We start from the raw sequence: 20,565 nt of genomic DNA on the forward strand, positions 1-20,565 counted from the left end.
CTTCATGAACAGGCGTACCCTAGCTCGTATTTTGAAGGATTTTGCTCAGTGGGATTATCTTTTTAAGACTACTGGAATAACTGGTTTGGTACTCATTAGTCTTTGCTAGACTATCCTTATTATCATTACCACGAAAACATTCTTCGAAACCTTGATAATTTTTCTTTTAAAAGCCCATTTTCAAAGATTGCAGTAATAAGAAATAAGATCCTCATGAATTTTTCTTTCCCTCTGATGTTACAAAACTTTTGTTGAATCATCTCTATATAGTACATTGAAAACACTTATAAATATCAGCAATTAACCTCATTAGGTCTGCTTTTAAAAGTCACAGGAATAATTACCAGGTTCCTATCAGTTTTTTTCCTTCACTGATGATGCATAATCCTTATCAGGCCATCTTCTGTAATAACAACACTTGGAAATCTTAGTAATTTTGATCCTTCTATAATTGTTTTCTTCTCTCATTACGTATGTTTTCAAAGGCTTCAGAGAATATCATTCGGATTCTTATGAATATTTATTTTGTATTGATAATGCAGAATTCTTGTTATACTATCATTAAAACCATGAACACTCCCTTGAAGACATGAATAAATTCCATTAAAACCTGTGATGATAAGTAGTTGAGATAAGACACTGAAATGTTTGAGAATACTATCAGAAAGTTCTTATGAATTAACTTTTAAGTTCTATTGGTCTCGTCCTTTTTTCTTTTCTCCTTTTTTCTTCTTTTCTTCATTTTCTTCTTCTTCTTCTTCTTCTTCTTCTTCTTCTTCTTCTTCTTCTTCTTCTTCTTCTTCTTCTTCATTTACTTCTTTTTCTTCTTCTTCTTCTTCTTCTTCTCCTTCTTCATTTACTTCTTTTCTCCTTCTTCTTCTTCTTCTTCTTCTTCTTCTTCTTCTTCTTCTTCTTCTTCTTCTTCTTCATTTTCTTTTTCTTCTTCATCTTCTTCTTCTTCTTCTTCTTCTTCTTCTTCTTCTTCTTCTTCTTTTCTTTCTCTTCTAATATTTTCTTCATTTCCTTCTTCATTTTCTTCTTCTTCTTCTTCTTCTTCTTCTTCTTCTTTTCTTTTCTTTTCTTTTCTTTTCTTCTTCTCTTCTCATTTTTTTTTCTTCTTTTCTCTTTCTCTTTCTTTTTCTTTTTCTTCTAATTCTTCTTCTTCTTCTTTTTCTTTTTCTTCATCTTCATCTTCATCTTCATCTTTTTCATCTTCATCTTCATCTTCTTCTTCTTCTTCTTCTTCTTGTTTTTGTTCTTGTTCTTGTGCTTGTTCTTTTTCTTTTTCTTCTCCTTCAGGATAATTTTTCCGTACTCATACAGGGACACTGTTAAAGTAGTCCACACTCGAACCTCTCATTCTCTCTTATGTAATCTTTCATCTCTTTACTGGTCTTTGTCGTCTCTCCCTCTCTCATCCACATGCACAGCCATCATTCTTACTCCGCCGCAACACTATCCCGAACAAACAACAAACTCGACAATATCCACATCTGAATGCAGTTTACGATACAAAGACCACATTCTCAAACGTTTCGACTCCGCATGTTATTTCTCTTACTTTTCACAGGTTCTAGCCAAGGTTATTCGAGTTTTCAAGGGAGGTTTTATCTAGTGATGCTTTAACAAGTATTCTATGTCGTGAAAAGAAAAGAATAAAACATATATGAGTGCCAGAGTGGTCTTAGCTGAGGGCTCTGACGTAACGAAAGAAGCAAACGTTTCCAGTATCATCGTATATACTCGTCTTATCGTTTTTGTTCACAGAAGCTCATAGATTCACTGCTGACTGTTGGTTTAACTGAGTCTTACAAATGCGTCTGCCGTTTGCATGCAGGTCACTTCCAACTTTTGGAAACGTCCTTGCCACACATTATGTTCCCGTCATGTTATTACTCTGTACGCTTATTGTGTATTGTGGTCTGCAGTCTGCATACATTTGTTTCTCTAAATAATGCGCAATATTCTCTCTCTCTCTCTCTCTCTCTCTCTCTCTCTCTCTCTCTCTCTCTCTCTCTGTGTGTGTGTGTGTGTGTGTGTGTGTGTGTGTGTGTGTGTGTGTGTGTGTGTGTGTATGTAATTCACCACGGTCGCCCGCTGGTCAACCAGCCAGTCTTCCCCATTACGGAGCGAGCTCAGAGCTCATAGACCGATCTTCGGGTAGGACTGAGACCACAACACACTCCACACACCGGAAAAGCGAGGCCACAACCCCTCGAGTTACATCCCGTACCTATTTACTGCTAGGTGAACAGGGGCTACACATTAAAAGGCTTGGCCATTTGCCTCGCCGTCTCCGGGACTCGAACCCGGACCCTCTCGATTGTACGGTGTACGGTGCTTTTTTCTGGGCCTCCCCGTATGTAATCACTGATCTGGTGTGTGTATATATATATATATATATATATATATATATATATATATATATATATATATATATATATATATATATATATGTTGTGAAACTGAATAACTTGCAGACTTAAACAGATCTGAGAGCTTGAAAATGAGAGAGCAATAACGGTGTGTGTGTGTGTGTGTGTGTGTGTGTGTGTGTGTGTGTGTCACTGTTTGATCTGCTGCAGTCTCTGACGAGACAGCCAGACGTTACCCTACGGAACGAGCTCAGAGCTCATTATTTCCGATCTTGGGATAGGTCTGAGACCAGGCACACACCACACACCGGGACAACAAGGTCACAACTCCTCGATTTACATCCCGTACCTACTCACTGCTAGGTGAACAGGGGCTACACGTGAAAGGAGACACACCCAAATATCTCCACCCGGCCGGGGAATCGAACCCCGGTCCTCTGGCTTGTGAAGCCAGCGCTCTAACCACTGAGCTACGGGGGGGGGGTGAGTGTGTGCGTATGAGCAAATTAATTAGTCATTAAAATCAATGCATTTATACAGACTCATACGTACAATCTCAATGAACTGCATATACTATTCGGAACTTAATGAACAGTTTAGCAAAGATCAATCGAGAACATGGCAGATTACTCAGTATGGCGACACACTAACCTAGATAAGAGAATATCTAGTTATAAGGGAAGGATACCAGCCACGTATATAGTGCAGTGCATTAAACAGACTAGCAGTGATAAAGCACAATCATTGACTCCCACTTGTTTGTAATTGGCAGTACTTATCTCCAAATCATCAGTATTATCAACCTCAATTGTATAGTGACTTTTTGGAAATAACTCAGTTCTCCAGTTATGAAGAAAAAAAAATGAACAAAATAAGGCGAGGTAAAATGCACGGAAGAAAATATTTTTGCCAGTAATCTTACGCCAAATGAAATGGAATATTCAACAGGAAATTTAGATGAAGGAATGAAATTAGAGATATAAAGCAGGTAGGTTTGAATAATGGAGCTGCAGAGGATAGATGATACAGACGACAACATAATAAAAGGGGGAGTCCCATTAATGATTATCTGCAAACATTTGTCATTGCTCTCTCATTTTCAAGCTCTCAGATCTGTTTAAGTCTGCAAGTTGTTCAGTTTCACAACATACATATGTGTGTGTGTGTGTATATATATATATATATATATATATATATATATATATATATATATATATATATATATATATATATATATATATATACACACATACCAGATTGGTGATTACATACGGGGAGGCCCCGGAAAAGCACCGTACACTCAAACACACATCATTCACACTCTTATTCCCGTCGGATTCCAGCGAAGAAAAGTAACTATTTCACACACACACACACACACACACACACACACACACACACACACACACACACACACACACACACACACCTGACTGCTATCTGTGCTGCATCAATCGATTCCTGCAAAATGAGCAAAGTCAAGCTACACTTCGCCCATGACTTCCGTTCCTCCTTTCATTATCTCGACAAGGACGCACGGGGCGACAAAGCGACGGGGAAGTACCGCCGCGTCGTGTAAATGAAAGATCAGAAGCAATCAGTTCCAGAGTCAAGTTTCGGAATGGGTTCACTGCGTCCATGATAACGAATATTGCAAGGCTTCATTTAATTCATATTATTCACTTCCTACTCTGTTATTACCTGTTTACAGAGAGGCAGGCTGAGAAAAGCGGATATGTGAATAGATAATACACATACATAAAAGAAACAAAAAAATAAATGTGTGACAAAAAACAGAAAATAGAGAAATGAATAGATAGAAAAATATTTACACAGCAAATAATTTCACGCACAGAAAGACAAACTAATAGAAATAGAAAAAAAACAATTAAGTTAATGCACAGAGATAATAGATAAACACAAAATTAAATAAAACACAACGATGCTTACAAAATTCAATTTACCTAAGCGAAAAGAAGGCAACTTTCAGCAAAACACTTCACTCTTTCCTCTCCCAATCTTTTAGTGCAAGCATCGAGAAAGTGTTGCTTCCATCTAACACTCACCGCCTCCTTCCATCCCTTTCCTACATCCCCTCCTGACACCCACTCCCTCACTAGCCTCCCCTGACAGGCATCCCCGAACTCCCACCATTCCTCTCTCTTCCTATTCCCCATTCCTAACATCCATCCCTCCCTGTCCTGTCCTTCCTTCCATCCCTACTCCTGGAATAATGTCTCGCATAGAATTTATGGGCTGTATCAGAGCCAAGATGTCTCTCTTTAAATTGCCAAAGTGTGATGCGAGAGAGAGAGAGAGAGAGAGAGAGAGAGAGAGAGAGAGAGAGAGAGAGAGAGAGAGAGAGAGAGAGTGGAGGGGGGAAGAGGGGAAGAGAAGGCGAGACGTGAAGGTAGAGGAGAGAAGAGGCGAAGAGCACGGAAGAAGAGCAGAAGAAACAATGCAGGAAAGAGGTACGGTGAATAAAGAGACAACAAATGCAGGAAGAGGCGAGTGTCTGGAAGAAGGAACAGGAAGACATACATAAAGATGGAAAGGAAGAAAGATGAGAAAGATGATCAAGACCAATAGGAGCATCGCTGGAAGAAATTATAATAATTGTACCAGTCGACAAAACAAAAATATGGAAAAAGTAAAACAAAGAGATAGAAATACTAGTGGTGGCAGAAGAAAAGGAGAGAAGCAGGCAAGGAGCAGGAGGAGGAGGAAAAGGAGGAAAAGGAGGATGAAAACAATTGAGAAACAGATAACACAGAACAATAGAGAAAGTGATCTACTGTGGATTTGCTTTCGGCGCCAGAAACCTATTGAGAGAGAGAGAGAGAGAGAGAGAGAGAGAGAGAGAGAGAGAGAGAGACAATCGCGCACCAAAGTAAACCTTATTCTTTCTTTGAAAAATAAGAAGAAAGAGAGAGAGAAAAAAGTCCCCAATCTTACCATCTGACGAAAATAATAACGAAACAGAGAGAGAGAGAGAGAGAGAGAGAGAGAGAGAGAGAGAGAGAGAGAGTTATGCAATTTTCTCTTATCTTCATGCTCGCTTTCTTACAGTCCTCACCGCGACCATTTCACAATATCACCACTATCGCCTTTATCGCCTGCACTGCCAACGTCTCCATTCACTGACGCTGCAACGATCACTGCCGCCTACAAATACCTCGCTGATACTTGGAGGATAAGGAGGAAGAGCAGGAGGAGGAGGAGGAGGAAGAAGAGAAAAAAAGAAGAGAAGAGAAAAAGAGAAACACAACAATAACAACAACAAAAACAACAAAAATAACAACAACAACAAAAGAACACCACCACCACCACCACCACTACCAACAACAACAACAACAACAACAACAACAACAACAACGAAAAGAGGAAGAAGGACCGGATGATGGTGGTGATGATGATGATGATGAGGAGGAGGAGGAGGAGGAGAAGAAGGAGAAGAGCACCACAAGAACCACCGTAATGAGTTAGAGCAAGTACCGATAAGAAGATAGGAAAAAAAAATACATAATGATGTGAAAGAGGAAATAAAGGAGTAACAAAATTTTTAAAAAGAGAGAACGAAAAGAAAGAATGGAAAAATTATTAACAGAAATAGAGGAGAACGGGAAGCGATAAAGTAAGAACACAGCGAAAAGAATGGAGATGGAAATTCGAGAGAGAGAGAGAGAGAGAGAGAGAGAGAGAGAGAGAGAGAGAGAGAGAGACTGGAGATAATGAAATAATGCATCACAAAAAAAAAAAAGGCTCATGGGGAAGATCAGACTTGGCTCGCGGAGGTGAAAAGAACTGTAATGAGCGACGTGGGAGACACTGGGTGCGGGCGAGTTACTGAGACCCAAGAGGAGAAAGGGTGGAAGAAGATTAAATAGAGGATGTTTTTTTGGATAGCTACATTTTGTCATCTAAAATAAGAGAATAAAGATAAAAGGAATGGAGACGAAAATGGTGGCAATGGATCTCTAGATAAAAACACAGAGCACAAAGGAGGAACAAACATCAACCCATCTAATGTCCCTGACGAAGATGTTTTGATGAGTTACACTTAATCATCTGAAATAAGAGATGTAGGTGAAAAAAAAAAAAATGGGAATGAAGACAAGAAGGAAGACAATAACTTTTAAAAACAATACTAAAGGACACAAAGGAAAAACAAAGATCAGCCCATCTAATGCTTCTTTGGAGTGTTTCGATGAGATACTCAATCATCTACAATAACAAATGTAGGAGAGTAAAGACGACGATTAAGACAAAGAATACGTAGAGAAAGAAGACAAAGATGAGGAATGCGCCAAGATAGAGAACCTCAAACGATCACAAGGGAAGAACAAAGATAATAGAAACACTGGTCGTCATCTAATATAAAGAAAGAGACACTGTACAGCAAAGGGGAAGGCAGAGAAGGAGGAGGAGGAAGCGGAGGAGAAGCAAGAGAATACCCGAAGAATCTAACCAGTAGTGACAAGATGTGAGAGTGAGACACGGAAGGGGTATTGCATTGAGAGAAGATGGAGAAAGTAAGAATGGAGAGCCATCAGGAGTAAGGAGGAGCTGAGGGCAAGTCAGGGAGGAGGCAGCACCAAGTCATGTGCAAGACGTGACAGGAATGAAGGAAACTCTTATACTTTGCTTTAATTTTCTTCATTCTGACCTCTTTCTCCTCCTCCTCCTCTTTTCTACTTCTTTCGTTTCCTCGTTTTCTTTTCTTATTCTTTTCTTCATCTTTTTCCTCCTCCTACTTCTCCTCCTCCTCCTACCTCTCCTCCTCCTACTTCTCCCCCTCCTACTTCTCCTCCTCCTCCTCCTCCTCCTCCTCCTCCTTCTCCTTCTCCTTCTCCTCCTCCTTTGTTTTCTCTGTCCAAGCGATACCAATACAAAGAACTCCCAAAGATGCAGCATAAGAATTGCTGGAGTTGTGATGGAGTAGAGGAACATATGAGATATAACTTGCTTGGTTAGTGTGTGTGTGTGTGTGTGTGTGTGTGTGTGTGTGTGTGTGTGTGTGTGTGTGTGTGTGTGTGTGTGTGTGTGTGTATCAGAGTAAGGAAATTTCAGCTGGCCTATATCATTTTGTCAGTGAGAAACTAAAGGCGTTTTTCATATTCTTCCCTTTGTCATCTATTCTTCCCCATCTATGTTCTCAATTACGTACGATAGAATTTTGTTTTCTAGAGCACTGCACCAAGTAAATTCTTTATATAGAAATACACACATAATATCAGAGCGTCGAACGAATATATTACATTTCCTATCACCATCATCTTCATATATGCAATGTCATGGCTTAAAATTGCCTTGCTGTCCGTCAAAGTGCAAAATCCATTTCAGCATTGCGTCAAGAAAAGAGCTTTTAGGGAACATGGCGGCCTGTGATGAAAACTGCAGGCCCGCCGTCACACGCAAAACACCTGCTTCTTCCCATCACGGCCGCGGCTAGGTAGGAAGCCCACTCTTTCGTTTGCATACTGAGTGGGAACCAAACCAGAAGAAAAGAAACTCACCCTTGCATTTTCCCCCATATAAACCATTCACATGAATTCAGTGATGTAAGAGTTTCACACCAAACCTCCAACGCACATGTTACTAAAACGTTCGATAAAACTCTAGCACAGCGTCGAAACTTAATGTGCTGAATCACTTATCATCCTCTGAACCTTTCATTGACTAAAGCATGACATGTATCGCAATAGTTTGATCACAAGTTTACCGTTTCGCTATATGTGAGGATGATTGACACATGGTGTATTTTGAAGTCACTAGCTAAAGGTTATAAATCTTCAGTCTCTTCTTACCAAAGCCAGATCGAGACCAGGTCAGATGCGATGTTGCGTCCCCTAATAACCAGTAGTTTTATTTATTGAATGGTGGTGAATCAAGAATTGGAATGAAATATTTCCAACTATGTAGCTTACATGCAGAGAACAGACATGGAGTAGTGAACACGTCCCATTAGCGGCACACATGATATGACTAAAGTCCTTTCTATGCCAGGCCAGACATCATGCGATACCACCTTCAAGACAATATTTGCATAATACATTAAATCAGCAAACACACAAAGAATTTCGTGATGTATATAATATTGCAAGTGGCAGATTTATAGTTTCGCGCGCGCGCACGCACACACACACACACACACACACACACACACACACACACACACACACACACACACACACACACACGGTAGCTCAGTGGTTAGAGCGCTGGCTTCACAAGCCAGAGGACCGGGGTTCGATTCCCCGGCCGGGTGGAGATATTTGGGTGTGTCTCCTTTCACGTGTAGCCCCTGTTCACCTAGCAGTGAGTAGGTACGTGATGTAAATCGGGGAGTTGTGACCTTGTTGTCCCGGTGTGTGGTGTGGCTTGTCTCAGGCCTATCCGAAGATCGGAAATAATGAGCTCTGAGCTCGTTCCGTAGGGTAACGTCTGGCTGTCTCGTCAGAGACTGCAGCAGATCAAACAGTGAAACACACACACACACACACAAAGTGGTAAAGTCCTTGGCTGTTATCTGACAGAGCCGGTTTTGTACTGCGATCACAAGTTTTTAGTGATGAACAAGATGGCATTGTCCTCCTTGACCAAAGGGACGGAACATATAGTAAGTGAAAGGTTTTAACTTTATTCATATAGCGCACAGTGGCCACGTCTTTGTGATCCTCAAGGTGTAGGTATCATCTACATTAATAATCACCCTTATCATGTTTCACTCCAACACCCTCAGTGATTCTCTGTGTCCCGTTTCCATCGTCCACTAAACATCCTAATTCTCTCGTTCCCATTCTCCACCAAACCCACCGATACTCTTGTTTTCATCCTCCACCGAACTCGTTAATACACCCTCTCTCTCTCTCTCTCTCTCTCTCTCTCTCTCTCTCTCTCTCTCTCTCTCTCTCTCTCTCTTGTTTTCAGCCTCCATCAAATGCTACTCCTCTTAGTGTGTCTTTTGTTATTGTACAGGTACGAGCTTCAGTTTGTGGTCAGTGACAGTGTGTGGGGACAGACGGGCGTAGCAGCTAATGTGACCGTGGCTGTGCGACTATTGACCCCTGATGCCCTGGGTCACGCTGCTGCCGTGACCCTCACGCCCACCACACCCGAGCACCTCACACAGGGATGGACACCCACCGTGAGCTCAATTATTGCACTTTTTCTTTTCTTACTGTCAATTATTTCACAACAATTTAAAGGTAACGATTTAAGCATTTTATGAAGAAAGAATAACTTCCTCTCGTTAAATAGTGTTTCTCTTTTTGTGTCCGCTCACGTCAGGGTGGAGGCGGTGGCCTAGGACGGTTGGTAGAGGCTGTGGGGAGGATAGTGGGTGACGCCACGCACACTGTGGAGATAGTCAGCGTGTACAGCCTCCAACACCACCAGCGACCCAGATCTAGACTGGACACACTTCATTCTACCGAGGAAGAACCTCTATCCCTCCCATCCACCACCACCACCACCACCACCACCCCGGAGCCGGCGACACGCCACAACGACACCGAGTTGCCTGGTGCCTCAACAGCTCGCTTGTCTACATGCGTATGGCTGAGCGTGAGAGAGGGGAGAGATCGTTTTATGGACCCGATTAAGCTGCAAGGTCTACTAGGACTACACGCGCACGTTGTAAGTCGTTGCAGCCTCCCTCCAATTTTCTTGCATTAGTTTTCCATCTCAAACTCATACACATAAATTATCTGGTACTTGAAACCCTTTGTTCTCAGTAGATTGGAAAGAAATATCATAAACTTGATGAGCTTAAACATAATATGAGTGTTATCATTTTCATGGAGCATGATGGCGAGGGGTGATGTGGATGGGTGTGCCACTACTCCCATATGCCACACTGATGAGACGGCCTTGAGATGTCACTATTCTCATCACAACAGATGCCGACGAGAACTAGTGTTGGTGTCATTTTCACACGCCACACTGATTTAACTTGGTGGTTCCTTGTTCTCTCAAACGACACTAATAATAGCTGGTGTTAGTGTTATTATTTTCACACGGGGGACACTGCCGCTGAGGAGGTACAGATGTGCATCACCTTAGTCTGTGGTTGATTGACATTCTGTTCTCCTCAGTCCACACTTACAGTTGCTCCAAAGTTACTTAGAGTGCCGAGTTGTCCGGGTCTCTATTGTTGATTAGCACACCCACGGTGTAATCGTTCACATACTTCCTGTGATGAGGGGTGTTGGTGAGAGCGTCATTAATCAGTAATAGGAAACACAATGGACCCATCTTGGTGCCCTGTGCTACTCCGCATGTCAGCTCTTGGAAAGAGGAGGCGGAGCCCTGATAAAGGATGGTCAATCGCGTCCTTTTAAGCAAGTAGCAAGCCATGCTATCAGGTAGGGAGGCAGACCCTGAGTGATGACCTTGTTGATGACAATAGTGTGATCTAAAAGATGAAAGTCTTTTCTGAGGTCAACAAAAGCAACTGCTAGAGAGGTGTTTTGTTTGCCCAGGTTACTGTGAATGAATTCAAGGAATCTGATTAGGTAGTGAAGAGAGAAGGCTTATGTTGCCAAACTGTTGGATGCCAAGAGAGATACTAATTTTGTTGTACCCCCAGTCGAACACAATATCTTCAGAAGTGAGGCCAGGGATGTGTGTGTGTATTCACCTAGTTGTATTCACCTAGTTGTAATTTTACAGGGCCTGGGTATCATACTCGTGTGGCCCCGTCTCCATATCTACACACATCCAACTTTCCTTTAAAACTATGCACACTCCTTGCTGACACCACCTCCTCACTCAAACCATTCCACACCTCCACACATCTTTGTGGGAAACTATATTTTTTCACATCCTTCAAGCATATTCCCTTGGCTATCTTTTTACTATGCGATCTTGTAGTTCTACTTAAGTTTTCCTCTCTCACCAATATTTGTGGTCTCATTTATACAATTGAGCAGCTGCAGCCTGCCCTCTAAAGACAACTTCTACTACTTCCTACACTACACTACAACACCTTACACTTTTACACTCTCTTCAAATCAAAATTTAATAATGGCTTCACCACGCCCTGCCTCAGTCCCCTCTGGGAGGGACCATAAATGTCCCCAGGTCGGACTGCCCCTCTGCTGTCGACCTTGGGTGTCTTGACACTTCATCTAATACTTTCACTATCAATTTCTGCAACATTCGTGGCCTTCGTTCTAATTTTCAATCTGTGGAACACCACCTCTCCTCTACTAAACCTCATCTTCTCTTCCTAACCGAAACACAGTTGTCTGTGACTACTGACAGCAGCCCTTTTCTGTTCCCTCCTACTTGCTCTATCCTCATTTTCAATCCAAAGCTGGATGTTGCGCATACGTGCGTAACGACACCACTTGCTCTCGTGCCCACAATCTTGAATCTTCAGAATTTTCTACCATCTGGCTAAGACTTCAATGTCACTCTCTAACTAAATTCATCTGTGCTGTATACCTCTCACCTAATTCCTCTGACTATGTAAAATTCTTTGACTATTTGACTTCCAAGGTGGAGCACATCTTATCTCACTTTCCTTTTGCTGAGATCTCCATTTTAGGGATTTCAATGTTCACCACCAGCTTTGGCTTTCATCTTCTTTCACTGACCAACCTGGTGAACAAACCTTCAACTTTGCTATCCTTCATGACCTAGAGCAGCTAGTGAAGTTCCCTACCCGTATTCCTGACCGCCTTGGAGACACGCCCAACATTCTTGATCTTTTCCTAACCTCCAACCCTTCTGCTTACTCTGTTAAACTTTCCTCTCCGTTGGGCTCCTCCGACCACAATCTAATTTCCGTTACCAGTTCTATCACTCCAGTGCAGCCTCAGGACCCGCCTAAGCGGAGGTGCTTCTGGCATTTTAACTCTGCTAAGTGGGAGGAACTAAGGCAGTACTATTCTGATTTCCCTTGGGATGATTATTGTTTTCATGTCAGAGATCCTTCTCTTTGTGCCGAGCGCATAACAGAGGTGATTATCTCTGGCATGGAGCTATACATTCCTCATACTTTCTCTAACCCTAAAGCTAAAAAGCCTTGGTTTAACTCTGCTTGTTCTCGTGCTGTCAATGATAGAGGCGGCTCACAAACGGTTCCGTAGCCATCCAACTGCTGAAACTCATGCCCTATATATTTCTGCCCGTAATCATGCCAAATCTATTCTCCAACTTACTAAAAACTCTTTCATCAATAGAAAATGTCAAAGTCTTTCCAATTCTAACTCCTCTCGAGATTTCTGGCATCTAGCCAATAATATCTCTAACAACTTTACTTCTTCGTCTTTCCCTCCTTTACTTCATCCAGATGGCTCTACAGCTGTCTCTTCTTTTCTAAAGCTGAACTCTTCGCTCAAACCTTTGCTACCAACTCAACTTTGGATGATTCTGGGCATATTCCTCCTACTCCTCCACCCTCTGACTACTTCATCCCTAAAATTAAAATTCTTTATAAAGACGTTTTCCTGGCCCTCTCTGGCCTTGATTCTCGGAAGGCTTACGGTCCGGATGGAGTCCCTCCTGTTGTTCTCAAAAACTGTGCTTCCGAACTCGCTCACTGCCTGGTCAAACTCTTTCATCTGTGTCTCTCTACTTCTATTTATCCTTCTTGCTGGAAGTTTGCTCACATTCAACCTGTCCCTAAAAAAGGTGACCACTCCAATCCTTCTAACTACCGCCCTATAGCTTTGATTTCCTGCCTTTCTAAAGCCTTTGAGTCTATCCTTAATAGGAAGATAATGAGGCATCTATCAGCTCACAACCTTCTCTCTGATTGCCAGTATGGTTTCCGTAAAGGCAGATCTACTGGTGATCTTCTTACTTTCCTAACTGAATCTTGGTCATCCTCTTTTAGGGACTTCGGTGAAACCTTTGCTGTCGGCCTTGACATATCGAAAGCCTTCGATAGAGTCTGGCACAAATCTTTAATTTCTAAACTACCCTCCTACGGATTCTATCCTTCTCTCTGTACCTTCATCTCCAGTTTCCTTTCCGATCGTTCTATTGCTGCTGTAGTAGACGGTCACTGTTCTTCCTAAAACTATCAACAGTGGTGTTCCACAGGGTTCTGTCCTATCACCCACTCTCTTTCTATTATTCATCAATGATCTCCTAAATCTGACTCAATGCCCTATCCACTCCTATGCTGATGATACCACCTGCATTATTCAACAGCGTTCAACAGACGCCCAACCCAACAACAATTAAATGACTCAAGGCGAGATGCTATAGGACGCCTAACTTCTGATCTTTCACTTGTTTCTGATTGGGGCAGAAAACCTGGTTTTGTTCAATGCCTCAAAAACTCAATTTCTACAACTATCTACTCGACATAACCTTCCAGACAACTATCCTCTCTTCTTCAATAACACTCAACTTCCCTCTCCTCTACATTAAACACACTCGGTCTATCCTTCACTAAAAATCTAAACTGGAAATTTCACATCTCTACTCTTGCTAAATCAGCTTCCAAGAAGTTAGGTGTCCTATGGCGTCTTCGTCCATTTTCTCTCCCTCCCAGCTGCTTGCTCTGTACAAGGGCCTTATCCGCCCGTGTATGGAGTATGGCTCTCATGTCTGGGGGATCCACACACAGCTTTACTAAACAAGGTGGAATCTAAAGCTTTTCGTCTTATCAACTCTTCTCCTCTAACTGACTGTCTTGATTCTTTAAGTCACCGCCGCAATGTTGCATCTTTATCTGTCTTCTACCGCTGTTTTCATGCTGTCTGCTCTTCTGAACTTGCTAACTGCATGCCTTCCCCCTCCTGCGGCCTCGCTGCACAAGACTCTCTACTTCTTCTCATCCCTATTCTGTCCATCTTCCTAATGCAAGAGTTAACCAGTATCTTCACTCCTTCATTCCCTACACTGGTAAACTCTGGAACTCTCTACCTGTGTCTGTATTTCCACCTGCCTATGACTTAAACTCTTTCAAAGAGGAGTGTCAAGACACCTCTTACGTTAACTGGACCCTCCTTTTAGATTTTTTGTTTTTCTCTTTCTACTTTCCTCTTAACAGGGCCTGGCAACCAGCGGGATTTTTTTTTTTGCCAACACTTTGTTTGCCCTTGGCCAGTGCCCTTGTAATGTAAAAAAAAAAAAAAAAGTTAAGAGGCTCTTCCTTACTGCCTCCCTTATAAATGGGCACCACTTCAGCTCTCTTCCACTCTACTGGTACTTCCCTGTTTCTAATGAGCACCTTATAATATCATATAATGGATCAATCAATTCTTCTCTACACTCCTTCAATAATTTTCCTGAAACTTCATCTGGTCCCATCGCTTTATCATCTTTAAGTTCCTCCAACATTTTATATAACTCCTTTTAGGTATCTTAATGTCATCCATGTGCACATTTCCTTGTACATTCTGAGGCTTTACAAACATTGTTTCTTTAGTAAATACTTGCTGAAACCTATTATTTAGCAATTCCGCTATATTCTTAGGGTCATCTACTATCCCTTGCTCTCCTTTTAATCTTTCAATGGACTCTCTCTTTTAAGTTTACCATTTATGAACCTGTAAAACAATTTTGGATGTTCCTTACTCTTGTCTACAATATCTTTTCAAATTTTCTTTCTTCCTCCTCCTTACCCTCACATACTCATTTCTTGCCACTCTATAATTCTCCTTATTTAGTATATTCCTGCTCTTTTCCATCTTTTCCAAGCCACATCTCTCTTTTCCTTAGCCTTAACACAAGTTGCATTAAACCAATCCTTTCTTCCTTCCTCTCTTGGTTTATACTTTGGTACAAATTTCATAACTCCTTCTTTATAATATTTCATAAAAATCTCATATTTCTTTTGCACTTCTCTGATTTGTAACATCTCCTCCCAATCTAATTTTCTGAAATAATTTTTCAAACTTTCTGTGTCCATCTTTCTATAATTCAATCTACCACTCCTGTATGTCTCGTCCTTCCTTCGCTGTGTTGTTGCTATCTGCATTTCCATAACCACATGATCACTCTTTCCCAAAGGACACTTGTATTGTATATCTCCACATAGGTACACTTCTCTTGTTAACACCAAATCCAGTCTAGCCGGTTCATCATCTCCTCTATATCTAGTATTTTCCTTCACCCTCTGTTCCATCATATTTTCCATCATTAGATTAAGAAATCTCTCTCCCATGCTTCCTCTCCAACACCACTTACTAGATTTTCCCAATCCACCTCCTTACAATTAAAATCTCCTACTAGTATCACCTTTCTTTTTCCAGATAATACACTTTCCAAACTCTGTAAAGTATCCTTGATCATATTGTCGTATTCCTTAATGTCCAAGAATTTGTTTTAGGAGGTACATAGGTCACCATGATTATTAATTCTTTTCCATCACTTTTTATCCTTATGCTTATCACTTCTGCGTTGTTCTTCCCATACCAAACCTTATCCACATTTATTTCTTTCTTCGTCATAATCATAACTCCTCCTCCACCTTTACTCTCTATCCTTTCTCCATATATTATATTTATTATCCAAATTTATCTTTGTTTTTCATGCAATTTTGTCTCAGTCAAACACACGATATCGGGCTTCTCCACAATCATATAGTCTTGCAATTCCAATCTACTTGACAGTATCCCATCTATATTAGTATACATTACGGTCCACCCACTGCTCCCTCTAGGGGTTCCTCCGTATTCCTTCTTTCCACATACCACTTTCTGACTCTCTCTCCTATAACTCTCCAAAAAAACTTTTCTCTTTCCTCCTCAGACCGCTCATCATTTTTCCTTCTCGCCTCTTCCACCAATTCCTTATATCTTCTCCTCTCTTCCTGTTTGATCTGCTGCAGTCTCTGACGAGACAGCCAGACGTTACCCTATACGGAACGAGCTCAGAGCTCATTATTTCCGATCTTCGGATAGGCCTGAGACCAGGCATACATCACACACCGGGACAACAAGGTCACAACTCCTCGATTTACATCCCGTACCTACTCACTGCTAGGTGAACAGGGGCTACACGTGAAAGGAGACACACCCAAATATCTCCACCCGGCCGGGGAATCGAACCCCGGTCCTCTGGCTTGTGTGTGTGTGTGTGTGTGTGTGTGTGTGTGTGTGTGTGTGTGTGTGTGTGTGTGTGTGTGTGTAATTACTGACACACCACATAATTACGAGGGTTGGTGTGGGTATCATTTACTCTTACTCTACACTGATGAGAGGCTGTGAAAGTCATTACTCTCTCACCACACACGGATGAAAGTTGCCTTACCTCATTTAGCTTAAGGCACATCCTGCTTTTCCCTTCAGACTTGGGATTATCTCACTGTATTCAAACGACATAATGGTAAATGTGATGTAAAAATTAAAGGAAAGTTATTAATGTCGCGATGTTATTAATGTTGGGTCCGAGCCGAGTAGTGTATGATGCATTTAATAAGAAATCAGATAAAAGTTAAAAATAAAGTTGAGCATGAAACATAATGAATATGCAAATTAGATCTTGCATTCTGAGCGAGGAGAGAAAAAAAATAAAGGTAATGAAATTTTAATGATGGAAGAGAGAGAGAGAGAGAGAGAGAGAGAGAGAGAGAGAGAGAGAGAGAGAGAGAGAGAGAGAGAGAGAGAGAGAGTCAGGTGAAGGTAAATAACAAATATGATAAAGTAAAGCGGATGATGAATGAGGAAGCAGTGGGCGTTCAGGACAGAAAGGAAGGAAGTGACAGCTCATAACATTTAATAACGAGGGTTTGTCACTCACGGCGATGCAAACATGATTACACCTTGGTTGCAACAGCACAAAACAAGGCAATATTTCATCTCACATTGGTGAAAATATGGATTCCCACCTTGCGTTACCGAGTGACCGTACCACACAAGCCTGGAATTAGTTATGCAGGGAGTGTTATGTGACGTAGTAAATGATGTTTTGAGGCCGTGTCTTCGAATAGTAACACAAGAGTGACCAATGAAAAAGTTGATCAGGGTGACTTAAAAGATCTACCTAGTGTAACACATTGGCCAGGATTTTCATGGAAAGAAAACTCTGCTCCAAATCAATTCCACATACATTTCAAATATAGTAAAGTACATTAGAACAAAGACAATGAAAGTGACGCGGGACTGAACAATCAACAGAGAAACACGAGCACACCCACAGAGCCACCCACATCCACCCGATCCACCTTGGCTCTCCTTAGCATACCACCCTTACCGTTACACTAGCCTAAAAACATAAGAACAAATGAGTCTACAAGAAGATGTTCCGGACTGCTTGAAACAATCCCATTTACATCCTCCATTTTTGTTCATGAAATTATCTAAGTTTACTCCATTCATTTATCGCTCCAATTGCAACCAAATCCCTCTTATCTCTTTTTTTTAATGAAACTTAAGCAAGCTTAAACACATTACTTCTTTCCCTGTCTCCTTTCATTGCCTTAGGGATTTTTGCTGATATCATCCTTATTTATGACCTGCAAGAATAACATGTACAGACCTTCATGGCCTTACGGAAGTGAGGGACGTATTCGTGAAGTCGTGATCATCGATCGTGAGTGAGAACGGCACCTCAGAAGGATGTTACCGAGCTCAGTAGTCCGGATTGATCGGTCTTTTTTACCACTTTTTGTATTACAAAATCGAACGTGTTGAGCAAAATTCGTTTATTACTCTATGGAGAACTGCTGTGAGAAGAACATGACTTATGCTTTCTAATTCATACAGAAGGATATTCCAATATATAGCGGTTATTATTTACATATGCTGAATGAGGATTGCTGTAAGATTAGTTAATATCTGCTAGTTTTTTTTTCCACGTATCACCAATATAGCCTGTCTTTGGGCCCACAGCCAGCCATTCTGGATCTGCCAGCCTCCCTAATTACTTCTTAATACTCATCAATAACAGGCGCCTTGCTTTCCCCGAAAATGGCATATTGTGCAGTGCAGGACGCAGCGCCATTCTGACCTCCTAAGCTGGCTGTCACAGTGCCCACTAACAAGCATTTCATTCAAATCGTGCCTCACAAATACTACGTAAATGGAGATTAATTTCAAGTTTATCAAAAATGTAAAACTTTCCTTAGGATTTCCTAATGAAAGTTTTTGAATTTTCTGAAATTAACACTAAGTTATATTTTTAATGAGTATTACGAAGACGATGGTTTGCAGCCAAGTGTAAGTTGGGCTTCCTCACTCGGGGCAACGGTTTCCTTGCGGGTGGGCTTTGAGATAGGAGGTACCCAAAAAAATATGCCCTTTAGCCCATAAATTTCCGTGAAAAGCCCACATGGTATAAATAAAAAAAAAAGTGCCTGATTCTTGCATGTCATTGTAAAAAAAACTAAAGGCCGATGACGTTAGAAAACATTAATCATACAATTACAGAAGGAAGAATTTCACACATTCACAAAATAACATTTCACATTGAATATGTATTCACTTTTGGGTACGATTTCCACTCAGTAAATACATTAATTCGTATTCTTAAAGATGGAAGACAGGACAGGTCTGAAGGTGATAGTGGAGGATCCTACTGTTGCCTCAGGAACATGGGCTAAGGGTTTCCAGGAACAAGTAACACCCCACCTTCCCATGTGGGATCTCAGCGGTGCTCCAGATCTCTCCTCGGCAGCCACCAGCGCCTCCACAACACTGCCTCTTCAGGTGGGTTCTCTCCTGCTTCTTCATCAAGATTCTATTAGCAAAAGCATTCAGCAGCAAACGCTTTGCATATCTACAAGTACATATTTCCCAGGAAAGTTTTCTGTAAGGCTTCAAAAACTCAGGAAGGTCCAAAAATTTGTTCGTGATCTCCCAGCTTGATGTAAATCCACTAGATAATCCTCAGCTTTCTCGATGTAAACCCTACGGGGCAGACTGAGATAAGATTACATACAAAAGCTTGCTTGATTTAATTCTTATCTCAGAAAACTTAAAAGTTCGCTCCTCACTTTGGGACTGGCTGACTCAGCGTTAATGTGATTACAAGGATATGAAATGGCCATTTCAACACGACAGATGCGATTGTTATTTATGTTACACTCCCTTCAGATTAATTACTTGCAGTTTACTGCTGCAGTCTTTGGGGAATAGCACGGTGGGGAAGGTAGAGGTAAGATATGTACGTGTGAAAATATTGTCAGTCCAGTATGATTCATTTTGTTTTAAATGTTTTCTGAGCTCCACGCACTGAACACACTCCATTTCCTTTGTCTCTTAAGCAGCTTGTTGTCGATTTATATTTTACTTGAAATGAGGAAATTCTATTGGGTTGAATTGAAAAGCGTTGCAAGTAAGAATGACTGCAAGCTCTCCTACACGCTCAGCTTCCCTCTTTCGCCTGCAGGTAGTGGACACTAACGTGACTGCACTGGTGACTCCCCGCCTCACTCGTTCCCTGGCCTGCTACGCCCACGAGCCGGAGACCTGCACAGCTTCCTCGTGCCTTAACGGCGGCCGCTGTATGAGAACAGCCGAGGGAAACAGGTGACGCCCAGCTTTGCCTTTAACTAGCTATTGTGAATCGAATTTCCTTTGTTCTTCCGCAGTGATATTTTAAGTCATTGTTTTCTAATGTTGCTACTTCTCACTCACAATGTAAGAATTAATCCTGAATTCTTTGTACTCTGAAAATGTTATGGTATTTGTCTGAAACAAACAGCTTAAATGGAAACAAAATTACGACAGCAAAATTATCCAGCACAAAGAATTATTTTTTTATTATTTCGTGTACTCTTTTGTTAATTTTCTGTGTAGCGAATACTGGCTTAAAGCAACAAGCAATAATGACTACATTTTTTCAAACCTCGCATTGTTTTTGCTCCTTTCAAAAGACGATTAGAAAAGACTATCATTCTGTTTGCCCAATTTAGATTGAGAGGTTTCTTGATACTTTCCTCTCTTGGAATAGTATAAAAAGACAAGAAAGAAGAAAACCACACATGATTACAAGATATACACCATTATAAAAGTAACAATGAAAAATATAATTATCTGCACAAATCCTTTTCTATGTACCAACCCACCTCCTCATACTTCCCTTCTGAATCAGTGTAAGTAACCGAAAAAAATGAGGAACGTTTAATAGGTAGAGTTGGAAGACACAACAATTTTAAGATAATTTTCAAACACTAATACACTTAGATCCTAACACAGATACCTGTACCTTAACCCTCTTTCAATCTTGAAGCACCTAGACAAAAGAGACATTTTTTTTTCTTCAATGCACAAAGCTCAACCAG

At 41.2% G+C, this 20,565-nt stretch overlaps 1 pseudogene; it reads left to right on the plus strand.

Annotated features, from left to right (window-relative positions):
* LOC123498180 overlaps window positions 1-20,565 on the plus strand; it is a 218,945-nt pseudogene that overhangs the window by 190,618 nt on the left and 7,762 nt on the right.

The sequence above is a fragment of the Portunus trituberculatus genome, chromosome 47 (genome assembly GCF_017591435.1).
Source record: "Portunus trituberculatus isolate SZX2019 chromosome 47, ASM1759143v1, whole genome shotgun sequence".
NCBI classification, from domain to species: Eukaryota; Metazoa; Arthropoda; class Malacostraca; order Decapoda; family Portunidae; genus Portunus; species Portunus trituberculatus.